Raw genomic sequence first — 12329 nt, 5'->3', positions numbered from 1 at the left:
ATGTCACCGCCATCCAGACCTGTTAGAATCTTATATACCTGGATCATGCCCCAACTTAGTCTCCTTTGCTCGAGGCTAAACAGATTCAGCTCAACTAACCTGTCCTCATAAGACATTCCTCTAAGACCAGGAATCATTCTCGTAGCCCTACGTTGCAACTTTTCCAAGGCAGCAATGTCCTTCTTAAGGTATGGTGACCAAACATGCACAAAATATTCTAGGTGGGGTCTTACCAGGGAATTATATAATCGTAGCATCACTTCCTTTGACTTAAACTCCACACACCTAGAGTTGTAACCCAACATTCTATTTAACTTTTTTATTGCTTCCCCACACTGGCGAGAGTGGGACATGGAAGCATCAACATACACACTGAGATCTTTCTCATAATCAGCTACCTTTATTTCAGTGGAACCCGTAAAATATCTGTACTGTATATTTCTGCTATATTTCTGGATGTGGCAGTGTGTGAGGAGATGGAGACTCTGATAAAGTATCATAAGGCTAATAAGAACACAGCAAGGCGTAACAAGAAAAGGAGTGAGCAACTGGAGGTTCTGAGGTTATGGCAAAGGGAGAGGCCTGGAGAAAAGAGCAGAAAGTGATGAGAGAGTGATGAGTGAGAATCAGGCAGGAGTCAAAGGTGAAACAGAGCAGGAGGAGTTACGACTTCCTCTGTATCAGGGACTGTATCTGTTAGTAGAAGGGCCACCTCTGATATTTAAGGGCCACTTTCCAGTAATAGAGGGCAAGATAAAGTTCAGAGGGGAAGAAACAGAAGGATGAAGAAAGTTGTTTATATGGGTACAGGGAAGTGAGCGACCTGCGGCGGCAGACCGTGAAGGAAGGACTGCGAAGGAGTGATATAATAATAGAAGGCCAGGCATGTGGGATTAAGAAAAAAGGGGGTGATATAAAGGTGGGGTACAGAGCAAGTGGTAGGGCTGCAGAAGGGCTGATGCATCTGATGGACAGCCCTAACTCCCCATGTAGAGGATGGAGTCAGTTTCAGGAGAAGGAGATAGAAACGGATAGTGAGGAAGGAGTAGAGGAGGATAATGCAGATCATAGAACAGTGGGAAGCAGGAGGGCTGTGAGACCCCCGATAGGGACACTCTGATGCTCCCCCTGGTGGTGAAAGGAGCACAGACACAGTATGTGCCATGGGCAGAACAGTCCTGGCAGACGGAGCTTGAAAATGGATGAAAGTATTTGAGGAGGAAACTATGGGACGGCTCTTGGTGATGGGGGATATAAAAGCGGTTCAGGCTTGTGTCCTGGGGGTAGACGGAATGGAGAGAATGCTGGCAGTGGTGACAGGGACTCCGTGATTGAGTGTGGCTGAAATGAAGGTGGAGCCCGTAAAGGAGGGGGAGAGCCCAGCTGCCTATCTGCAAGCCCAAGAAAAGCGGTGGAGCAGTGAGGCAGAGCAGGACCTACAGGATTTGGTGTTCAGCGGTCTGTACCGGAGGGCTCTGCAGGACACGCTCCCGAAGCCAGTGAGAAGCAGGCTAAGGCAAGTGGTGGGACTTATTACTATTCCTGAGGAGCAGCTGATCCACGCTATTGACTTGTACAGAGAGGAGGAGGACTCTGCTGAAGAGCATGAGAGGGAGCTGACGAAGAAATTGAGTCAGTCACTGCCAAAAAAACAAGGCCACTAATTGGCCTCCGGTCCCTAATTAGAACAGAGTGAGTAGATACAATGGATGGGGGTTTCCTCAGAGGGCACCCATTTACTCACAAATTTGATGATCCTAGACCCCTGGGAGACTGGGAAACAGGCTGATTCAGCTGGTGTGCTGGAGCTGTGATCAGCCTGGACACACCTGTCCAACCTGCATGTTCCAGAATCTTCTTTAGTAGATGTTCAGATAGGGGCCAAAAATGTAAATATGTCTAAACTAACATCAGAGCATATCCCAGTGAATTTGTTAGGCAGAGATGCTGTGTGTCAGCTGCAGATAGACATAAAATGTACGAAGGGGGAGTAGAGGTACTCAGTGGACAGTTCACCCTTCTGCAACAAAGGTTGTTGTCCAGCAGGGATAGTATAGCTTATACGGATTAGAAGAAGTTATTGGAAAGGTTTGGGAAATCTTAGAACAGTGGAGACCATTTATACAGGAACAATATAGCAATGTGCTAAATTGGAAATAGGATAAATACAGTTGTTAGTGGCAATGGGAGATTTCAGTGATCCTGGAGTGAGGGATGAGTGGGATCGGCTGATAGATCCGCTGCCTGACCGAGAGAAAGACGGGATGCGCATGACGGCAGACTGGATAATATTAGGCCCTGAGGGAGTAGCCATTCAGATATGGAGGACGAGAGTAGTGGGAGAATGGTACAACACACCAGAGGAGGACCCCCCCTTAGCAGTGGCTTTTAATCAGCCCATGCTGGATCTGGGAGAAATGATGGGGCGAGCAAAGCAGGTGGTTTGGGTGCCGACAGAACATGAAGGAGTGCAGGCAGCGGCAGGAGAGAAGCTGGTAAGGAGTCAGTCGAGTGCAGAGAGTGTAGGAGATTTCAGAGGTTTGTGGTTGTGGAGCATAATAGGAGTGCAGTGTGAAGGGAAATAAAGGACAGAGGAATGTTGGCAGGAGATGGAAGTGCCTGAGGAGGTGTGGTTCCGCTTTGGAACCCCGCCCCTCCCATCTGTGGTCAACCTTCCCCTTCTCAGTCTCTTATTTCTGGCCAGACGCGAGATCTTCGTGGTTTATGCAGCATGCAAGCGTTTTTCCCCTCCTTGTGTTCCTGTCTTCCTGTGTACCGATCTCTGCTTCACCTCCTTGGCTCCGAGTCATGCCTGGCGCGCTTACTGCCATCTACGATCAGCCGACCTGGATTACCGACATCGTCTGCCGTTTCAGCCCTCTGACAGCCGACGCCGGATGGATGGATGGATTCGAGCTTGTATTTGAAATAGAAACATCGCAGCGGTTCTCAGGCAACAGCTGGACATATTTATTTTTCAGCTTGGAGTTGTCTGGCTTTAAACGATTACATTGAAGCAGAGGTACTTGTTTTTGGTAAAAGCAAGAAATATAAGTTTTGTGTGTCTGTACTCTGGTCTTTACTCCCTGCACACATTGATGGCACGGAAGGACAGTCACTGCAGTCACCTATTCTCACAGACTGACTTTCTCCTTTAAGTGCTGATAATGCAGAAGAAGATGGATCATTGGCTTGCTTGCTTAATAACCACAAGCACCCATATTGCAGAATGAATGAGACTGAAGTGGATGGAAGGCCACATCATTCTGTCTGCAGTGAAAGAAATAATAGGAGTTGGAATTGATTATGATTATGGAGAAAATGGCTGGCTATGGTGAGAAAGCTGTGGAAATTTGTGCCAATTCACATCGGTGAGGGCATAAAGGGTAATTTCTTTCAGTATGGGACGAATTCACATATTTGTGCGAGGAAGGTAACAAAAGTTCACTAAAGTACACTATATTAAATTTGAATGTCTTTAATTAAAATGTTATGTACAGTATAACACTGCACCTTTTAACACTTTGCATGTCTGGCAGTGAAGGTCACATTCAGTTTGCTGAATGTATTCTCTGTCTTAAATGGTCGGTCTATTTTTCCTTCTGCTGGATGATGTACCCAATTTTCTAATAAACAAAGAGTATAATGAACAAGTTGATGTTCTGTGTGTCTGATACCTGTACGTGTTTGGCAAAGCAGTATATAGTTACTGCCTACATTTTTGGCTGTGCATGTGTGATTTTGATGGGAATATTATATTTTTATATCTGTGTGTAGATTTTTTCAGCAATAATTGAGTTTATCCTTCTGTACAGTATTTAAGGTTTTGGTAATTCATGATTTATTTGTATTTGTGCAGTGTGCAGTTACCAGGTTATAAATAAACAAATAAATAAATGTGACATCAGAAGAGATGTACAATCACAGTAAAATGTGTGAAAGTAATGGAATGTGAAAATTGTTTGTGCGTATAAGTCTCCACATGTATAAAACGGTTGTATACCATAAGGAAAAGGAGCAATGGATGAATTACATAAAGTGCTTACTGTCCAAAACGAAAATGAGTCATGTTTGGCGTAACATAAATATTCAGAATTCAAGAATCATATGTCTTTGGAATCAAGAGAACTATCAGCTAACTTCACCAAGTCACCATATGGATGCAAAATCAAAGATTTCTGCCTGGCACTAAGCATGTATTCCTCTGTCACGTCACCGGTGGGAAGTAGGACCCAAATGCAAGCTGTAGGGCAGAATCCCCTTCGTGGGGTTTTATTGACAGGCAGGTTTGGGCACAGAGACGCAAACAGACAAGGACACAACTGGAGAAGATAGGACTGGGCACTTTACCAGACTAAGGAATGGGAAAACACAAGGAAGCTGATAGTGACTGACAGAAGGGGAGGAACATGGGGTGAGACTAATAGACACCAAGCGTGGCTCATCAGGGAGGAGAACTGGAGGGTAAGGTTGACTAAATGGGCAAGACATGACAGTAAACGCCCCCCTCCCAATCCTGTGCCCTCCGGGTACAAGGGCATCATTAAGGGGACACACAGACCAGGGCAAAACCAAGGACAACAGGGGAGACTAACCCCCAGGACACAACTCATGACAGGCCAGGTAATCCAACAGGGATGCTGACTATGGACCAAAAGACAGACAGTGGGTGTCAGTGTGTAAGTGGGAACAAAGGACACAGTAGAAGGAGACAAAAGGGAGGGATTGGGCATCAAAAGGACCAAAGACGACACAGGGACAGACAAGGCAGGACACAACCAGACAAGACAGGCAAGCAACGGAACCAGTGCAACAATAATATGGCCAGGAGAGGGGAACCTAAAGCGGGAAGCAAGAGTGACTGGAGTGGGGGCTGGAACAGTGAAATCAGGCTAAGAGGTGAAACCAGGGAGAGCCACGGGGAAGCAAGACTACAGACCAAAGACTGAGGTATTAGGAGGGGCAAGACACTAGGTAGCATGGGAGGTAAAGTGAACAGTTCAGGGCCTCTGATGGGCTCCGGGGTGCCGCAGAAGGGTCACGGCCAGGGGGGCCTTTGGAGTCCTGTCTGGGTCTGTAGAAGCTCCACTCGTCTGTGGCAGCCGAGGGAAGAACAGCATCGGTAGACGGCGAGGGGTTGGCAGAGTCGGAGGGTGTCGAGGGGCAGGCAGGACAGGAACTGGACCAAACCAGGGACCCTGCAAAACAAAAACACAGGCCAGTACCAGCGCCATGAGGAGACCGGAGGTGGTTCCTTTTGGGAACCATTGGATGGGATAACCTGAAAGACCATCTTGGACCAAGCCTGGATCAGGAGGCAGGTCTGGGTAGCATAACCTCGTTTTTTCCTCCTGGACCTCAGCCCACGACTGGATTTCCGTTGCCCCTGCCGTTGTCGCGGCGATAGCCTCCTCGGCTGGGGAAACTTTGGCCACGGGGCTGACACCACGGAGTGGGACTCAGGGCAAGACCTGGAGGCTCCCACTCCATGTCCTCCGGGGGAATGTCCTCCAGGTCAGCCCCCTCTGGGCTGGCATTGTCCGGAGAGTCTGATGACAGGCTGGTGATGCCTTAATCCAGGCTGGCTGTGCCTTAATCCATACTAAATGTAATTAAACATAATGAAATTTAAAAGAATAAAATGGTAATTAGAGGAAAATTTAACGTGTAAGTTTTAAAAAATGGGCTTTTCCTTTTATCCAGATGTCTGCAAGCGCTGTGACTCTGTGATGAATGGTGACGTATGAGATCCTGAGACTGGGCGACGCTTCCAAGGATGGGTGGCAGGTGGCATTTCCCAGGAATTACAGGCTGGAGATGCATGAGGAGCTCTCCTGGAGGGAAGACAGAAAGAGAAGAAGGGAACAAGCAGAGGCTGTGGGGAGAAAAAGACTGCAGAACCAGTTAAAGTTGTACAGCTGGATGGTACAAATGCCCTCAAGTCTTGGTCCACGAGGGTTCCTGTTTTTAATTTACAAAAAAACAATAAATTAATTTAAAATAAATCTTAAGGCTTATCATTTACATCTGTCTAGTAGTTAAAACACATACAATCGATTAACTTACCTGGTGATTTTGGAACTTCCGACTCCAAAGCAAAATAATACAGATTACAAGTAAATGCATCATTCTACTTGGGGAAAAGGGATAAATTAAATAAAGGGTTAACTTTGGAATCTAAATCAAAAACAGCAATATCATATCAAGGGTCTTCAATACCTTTTTCCTGTGTCTGCTCCCTTTACATGTAGATACTGATATAAACACGTACCTATAAAATATATTATGTTTAGTTTATAAGCTTATTTCATTATAACAAACAAGCACAATCCATAAGTGCACTAGGCCTAACACATGGTTCAGAAGCCTCCTACCCCACCTTACACCAGCCACATGGACACCATCTGTCCAACTGGGCAACCTCAGCGTCTTGTGCCTCCTGAAACGCCACCTCAGTTTCTTCTTCTTCCTCACATCCTTCTTCCTGAATGGTTTCCAGCCATGATCTGCCTCCTTGTGACACAATAGATCCCAAAGCATTCCCTCTACTTTTCTCTCCTTCTCCCTTAACCTCCTCCACATTCACTCCTACCTCACATCCATTCTCCTCACCTCCATTTACCATATGCATTCCATTCATACCAGCCTCCGCCCCCTCCATCTCACCATTGGACGCCCCTTTCTGATACCTCCACATTTTCCCAAGTAGCCCTTCCCAATCCCTCCTTATCCCCCCCAACCTGGACAGTGGGGGTGTCGCTCGTGAGCACTCCTCCACACCGTCTCCCCAGTCGATCACCTCGTCACACAGGTTCCAGGCATCCCAGTACTGGGTGTTGATCCAGGCAACCGCTGTCTGAATTTGCTTTCTGAGGAGTAAATGATAGATAGTTAACCAACTATTTACAGTGATAATTAAATGAATAAAGACCAGACAGATCTTCAACCATAAAAAAACAGTTGCTATAATTATTATAATCATGGGAGTAAATTTCATTTAACAGTAGGGGGGGACAATAAATATAACATTTCTCATAAGCAATTTTTGAAGGGGACACAAATAATACAGTCAAATTGTACTTATGAAGATTTGTCCTCACAGTGAAAAACATTACTTCTGTCATTACTATTGTAGCAGGGAGACTGTGTCATTATGCTTATTTTCAAAGTTTTTCTCAGGTTAAATGACAAAGCAGATTTTTCTTCAAAACTATTTATTGCATTTTTTGTTATGTTGTTTACGGTCAAGCCATCAACATACAATAAAATTTAAACATGACTATTATTGTGAAAAAGATATCACATAAGTAATGTTTTGCATCAAAATCAACAATTAAATAACCAATTTACAGTAACTGTTCTATGCAAAAAAAAAAAAACATCTGCAATTTAAAGCAAACTTACATTAATGAATGGACACTAAACAAAAGTACCAAATGTGTTTTTCCTGGTATCACGGGGCCCCACAAACTCCTGGCATATGTTGTTTATGTTAAAGTTGTCCAGCTCATCTTTCTGCATATTCAGACTAACAGACTGTTAAGTCCATCGTGGCCCATAGTAGCCCTTAGCCACGTCTTTAGTCTGCGCAATGCACTGAAGCTCCTCTCAGCTTCACATGAGGACACTGGAACCACCAACAAAATTCTGACAAGGACCTCAATCTGGTTAAACAAGCCTGAAGGGCCAGTGCTTTGGACAGGATCTTAGTCCGTATTCAATAAGCCTTTAGGTGAAAGGAGGTGTAAGAATGAGGATCTTTCCCCTTTTTAAGCATGAGAAATATTAGCTTGGGCAAGAGGTTCAGGTTGTTGAACATGTCCAATAGGAGAGAGGACAACTGGGGCCATAACTTTTTATAGAACTCTGAAGGAAAGCCATCGGGTCTGGGACATTAACCACTTTGCGAAGCAGCCGCCATGGTGGTCAGTTCAGTTACAGTGAGAGTGATAGTGACATCTAAATCATTCACAGCCACACATTCCTATGAAGGAATGGCTAAATCCCTAAAGAAACTATTGAACTCTAGACAACAAGTGAGAGGAGAAAAGCTTGAATGCATTATTCATTTCTAGAGGATTTGCTCGTAATAATGAGACCTTGTTTGCATCAGTAGTTCAGCAGTATGTTGAGACACTAGAAATTCATATTCTGCTTGTATCGTTAGATGCTCCTTATAAACATCAGCAGATGGGGAGAAACATATCAATTGTCAAGATCTGCTTCACGCTGTGTTAAATATGCCATCTTCTCCTTCCACAGCTCTCTATCATTGCTTACATATCAGATAATCTGCCCACTAGTATCGGTCTGCAAGGTTTCCAGCGATATGGAAACAAATACATCTGGAGATTTATTTAAAGAAAGAAAATTGGCAATTTGTTGTGAAATAAAATCAACAACGAAAGCAACTGAGTGTTGAACCGTCAAGGACACCATGTTCTAACAAAATTTTCGAGGAGACTGGAGCATGATCTGAGAAAGCTATTTTATCATAGCTACTCAGATATTGAGCAAGAAGTCTCTTATCAACTGCTCTTATCGACAATAGATAAACTATAGTGAGATGTTGGATATTTAAGTTATTTAATTTGTATGTTGATATTTTTTGCAGTCTGATTGAAAGATAATTCATTGCAGCTCTGAAGATAATTCTAAAGGTTCTAAACAAAAATAAATAAAAGACATTCCTTCCTTTGTTAAAAGGTTCTAAACAAACTGAAAACAACCCATTTGTTGTTACAATCGTCCTTAGTAATTGCTCATCCTGAATATAATTGTTAAAATAAAAGCAATACAAGTCTTTATTCCACTTTGTCATTTTTAAAATTGAAATACTGTCAAACAGAGATTCTAACTATGAACAAAAAACATATAATTTTAAATTTGAATTAAGCATATTTGCAAAAAAAATGTACTGTATATGAAGAATCGTTTTGGAATCGGATCGTGGATCCCAGAATCGTAATTGGATCGGATCGCAAAGTACCTAAAGATTCCCACCCCTAAGTGACAGTCACATAATGTTGGTGGGCTTGAGAGGTCTGGTGTGCTGTACATTTTTCAGTGGCTTTCTTCCAATTTCTAAAGCCTGTACTAACGAAAGCGGCATCAGGTCTATGACCTAAAGAGGACTGGTTTGAAACACCTTTGCTGAAGTAAAAACATAACACCCCTTACACTGATGGACTGTAATTTAGCCATGGAAAGTCTTGATACGATTTCTCTTGAAATGTCAATGACTTCTTTGAAAACATTTGTTTTTCGATACACTGGGGAGGTAGTTGTGCAGGCACTGAGATCTAAACTAAAAACTGTGCTCCCTGTGCTGCTGCTGGCAATATCATCTCTTTGTTCTGCTGTCTCCGGCTCCCTCCCTGGTTCTGAATCTGCCCCTTCCTCTACTCTCACTGTCTCAGAACAGACTGACTCCTAAAGCAGAAATAATGCAGGAAAAGATGTTTTCCATACTCATAATACTCAACTTGTTTACATTACACTTGTTAAATTGACAGATCATACTGTAAATTGGTGAGCCTGTGATGTTCATCTACTGAACAGCCACAACTCAGAAAACATTAAAGAAATTGTTCATCCAAAAAAAAATTCTGTCCTTATCCCTTCAATAAAAGCACAACACACTTACCTGACACTGTACATCTGAATGACCCTGCTCTACCTGTCCCTCAATAATTTCTGTCTCCTTTGCCTGCGATTGATATTGTGACATTAGTAGTCATAAGTACCCATTCTTAAAGCCAAATTGCCATAATATGTGAACTTTTCGTTTCGTTACTTGGCGTTTAGGTGCACTGAAAAATGTTCCTATGTCCATTTTCCTTTTCTCTGTCATTTTACCTAGTCTATGACACTGCAAGGCAAGGCGAGTTTATGCTGTAGCACATTTCATACACAATGGTAATTCAAAGTGCTTTACACAAAGAAAGTAAAACTAACATAAAATAATCACAACAATAAAAACAAGGAATTAAAAAAAGTTTCAATTTGTATTTAAAATGAATTAAGACACTTAAGAACAGAATAGAAACTGATTATACAAAAAAATACAGTGGGGTCAGTTTGGACGTAGCACAGTGCTCATTTAGTAAATGCACAGCTAAACAATATGCTAACTGTGGCCGTTAATGTTAAGTTAATATTATGCCAGGTCGTCACAAATAAAACAATGCATTGGAAACTGCTTTGGCGCGTTAGTTGCAGTGCACTATGGAACAAGTTATTGTAAACAAGCGAACGTTAACTACACAAGTAATATTTTAGTCGCTAATATATCAAATTCATGGGAAATTACATCGGTAATCAGCTTTTTTGCCGAAACTAATTTATGAATGAGTATGCATTAACTACATTAAAGATAATCTCTTTATTTAAAGTGAATAAAATACCCTACTTACTGGAATTCAACGTTAATAGATCCGCAGCCACACACCTGACTCGTGTGTGTAGAGTAGGTGAGATGAACTGAGAAAGCAGGCAGCGGGCCAAACCACTGTGAGGAATGGGGGGGGACGCAACTGTTTCTAAATGCATTATTTGGGTTTGTTTTATTTTCTACTTACACAATTATTTTAGGTATACGTATATATATTTTTCATAATAGAGAGTGCGTTTTTTTAAATAATTTATTGGGGGGGGGACAACTCTCGGATGGGGGTGGGGGGGCATGTTCCCTCCGTCCCCTCCGCGATTTACGCCCATGATTATAATGAGTAATTGTGGGGTTTATTGCTTCCGTAGGATAAGCGGTTTGGAAAGTGGATGGATGGATGGATTATAATGAATAATTGTGGGGTTTATTGCTTTCAGGATAGGCTCCGGACACCCCGAGACCCAGTAAGATAAGCGGTTTGGAAAATGGAAATTGTGGGGTTTACAGAAAAAAAAACTGTGCTGGCGATTATAACTAACATGGAATAGGAAACAACAGCGCTCCACAAGTGAAAACCCAGATGAATGCTACTGAGAACTGTGTTAACACTGATGAAACTAAGAGTATTTTTTAAATTCTGTGCAACATTGTTTTTTTAAAAATGCAATAGTCAGCTTGAAGCATTTACCTTATTACGAAAGCAATGCCCCAAATTACTTAAACATTTTAGGTAAACATTTTACCATCCATTACCGTAAGGGTTCCCAGCCCCCGGTCAGTGTACCGGTACAGTCCGCGCTCAGTGCTCAGGGGGGGGGCGGGCTGTGCCTACCGTCCTGTTTATTACGGGTTCGCGCCGTATTAAAAAGAAAACTGTCTGTATTGTTTAGTGCCGGATTTCCGTTCGCATAGCCAATCTCCCACCATTCCGCATATTTTATCGTGGACACCCCGGCAAATTACACCGCCGTTTTAGGGATCAGTGACATTTTTTGAAGTTTGGGAAGATTTTACTAACCAAATAGCTGTCTATCATCATCACTTCGATATAAGAGCACCCCCAATAAAAATAAAGACCACAAGTTTTAATGACATTAAAAACATGCAATAATTTTATCGACATGTACTACATTAGTATAGTATAAAAGAGTAAATAATCAAAGTAGCATAATATAATTTGAAGAATAAAAGGAAATTTTGGAGAGCTAACAAACTGCTCAATTGAGCGCCATTTTCATCCGTAGAGTTTGCTGTGCTGCAAACGGTAAAGAATATTTACGTTGTTTCTATGGAAACTACTCCCACTGTCCGCTTAACATTAATGTAATAGTACGTACGTTGAAATTGGCTAATGAGTTGTATTACGCTACGTGCGTATTACGTCATAACTCTTGCGTAACGTCCATTTAACCGGGGAATGTCGAAGACGTGCTATGTAGTTCAGATGTAGAAAGTTCTACGTTTCTTTTAAATGTTAAAGAAAGTTTCATAAAAACAAATTGTATAGCGAATGTTCAGTACAATAGGAAGCGTTATTTTATTCAAGCAAATGGAGCTGAGGCATAATATTTAAAGGAATGTTATTCAAAGGTAATAAGCTTCCACCACACTGCAGCTTAAATACACGCGTAATGAGGCAAAATACCGCTTTCTTAAATTAATTACATGATACGTGAATGTCCTGCTTTGTCTTCCAATAAGATAAGCTCGGTGGCTATAAAAACTCATACATTTAGCTGATACAAATTAATTTTGTCCTTTGGAAAAAAAAGTAGCTGATTTTTGGCTTGTTGAGGCTTCTACATATGACAAACCACAAGATGGCACTGCCTGAGCAGGCTTTTAGAAATGTACTGGAGTGCCACTAGCAGGCAAGCAAGTTACTTTGCAAGTTCTAGAGCACAGCAATGGTGTTTGACATTCTGTTAGCTATATACGC

This window comes from Brienomyrus brachyistius, unplaced genomic scaffold (genome assembly GCF_023856365.1).
Source record: "Brienomyrus brachyistius isolate T26 unplaced genomic scaffold, BBRACH_0.4 scaffold89, whole genome shotgun sequence".
NCBI lineage: Eukaryota > Metazoa > Chordata > Actinopteri > Osteoglossiformes > Mormyridae > Brienomyrus > Brienomyrus brachyistius.
The sequence above is the reverse complement of the archived record's forward strand: the minus strand, read 5'-3'. Positions refer to the sequence as shown.